Raw genomic sequence first — 1,271 nt, 5'->3', positions numbered from 1 at the left:
TCAACGGATCCATAAATTTAGAGAATATGATTCGGATGGAGGGTGTCCTTTAAGAGACAGACCAAAATCGTACTCGCTTTCATAATCTTCTCCAACGAGAACAAAAGAAGCCGCATCAGCTTCTGTTATTCCAATCCCGTGATCATCACGTGAGCAAGCGTTTCCTCCTCCACCAATCATCATCACTGATCCATCCCAGCCCACATCACACCAGAAGCCGATCTTGTTGGCGCTTTGGATGTTTCCACTGCACTGAACCCGTCTGTTGACTTGTACTGACCGCCATATTGAACCGTGCAACTTCCCAGACACTGATCTGTGGCCCAAACTTTACCATTTCTAAAGTCGCCATAACTTGTGATTTTAGACCGGAATGTTTGTCCAGTCAAACAGTTATCTGTAGTCTGTAACAAAGGAGTGTGACTTGGGTCATTACTGCGCGTGATCTTAATCTCTCTGCCACTGACCAACCAAAAGGCTTGTGAGATCATGTCAGTGTTACTAGTCGGACTAGTTGTTGTTCCCATGGCAACGTGCTGGTCGTACCACCAGGTAACCAGAGTCAGCCATCCAATTCTTATCATCACTGTTTGAGAAACGAGCAATAAGAGTCCATCCTTTGCTGTCATCCGTCGTGTGGCAGTACACCTAATGAGGGGAGAGCGATTTAGTAAACTGAAGGCATAATTAACATTTTCATTGCAGAGGGAGGTTAGGTCTACTTTAGAATAAGCGCTTTAATGCTTCGCTACGTGGCGTACATATCACACAATTTGTCATATTTTGATGACGAAGAGTTTTTGGCAACGTGTTTAAATAATACATATATTTAGTTTTTGTAAACTGCAACATTTTCGCTTGTTGATTACTCGACCCTTTTGAGTAGTCAAATCGTACGGTAGGTATGACCAAGAACATAGTTTTCAATCTTAAAATATGTTTTGTTATGAACAGTGTGTCCCGATAATGCCCAAATCACTGATTTCGCTCAACTGGACAGCTTATATAATAAGACCTTTATTGATTTCTGTAAACCATGCAAGGACAACTATGACAAACAGAAGCAAATTGCAGCCTGATCTTGGTTTAAATGAGGGACAGCAATGGGTTTAATAAACAATCTTTAAAATGCATGGCTGTTCATGTTTCCGTAATCAACAAAAAACGTATTTTTTAACCATTCAAACCTTTTTGGGCGAGGGTGAGGTTGGGGGACTAAAATCCCCAAGCTCCAACCCCTGTGAATTTTCATAGGAAATAATGCCAGACAT

General features: G+C 41.5%; 1 pseudogene; it reads right to left on the bottom strand.

The window, feature by feature from the left end:
- Positions 1 to 1,271, bottom strand: LOC144665027 (uncharacterized; annotated as a pseudogene).

Source organism: Oculina patagonica, chromosome 9, assembly GCF_052425735.1.
Source record: "Oculina patagonica isolate OP01 chromosome 9, crgOcupat, whole genome shotgun sequence".
NCBI lineage: Eukaryota > Metazoa > Cnidaria > Anthozoa > Scleractinia > Oculinidae > Oculina > Oculina patagonica.
This window is presented reverse-complemented; position numbering and strand designations above follow the sequence as displayed.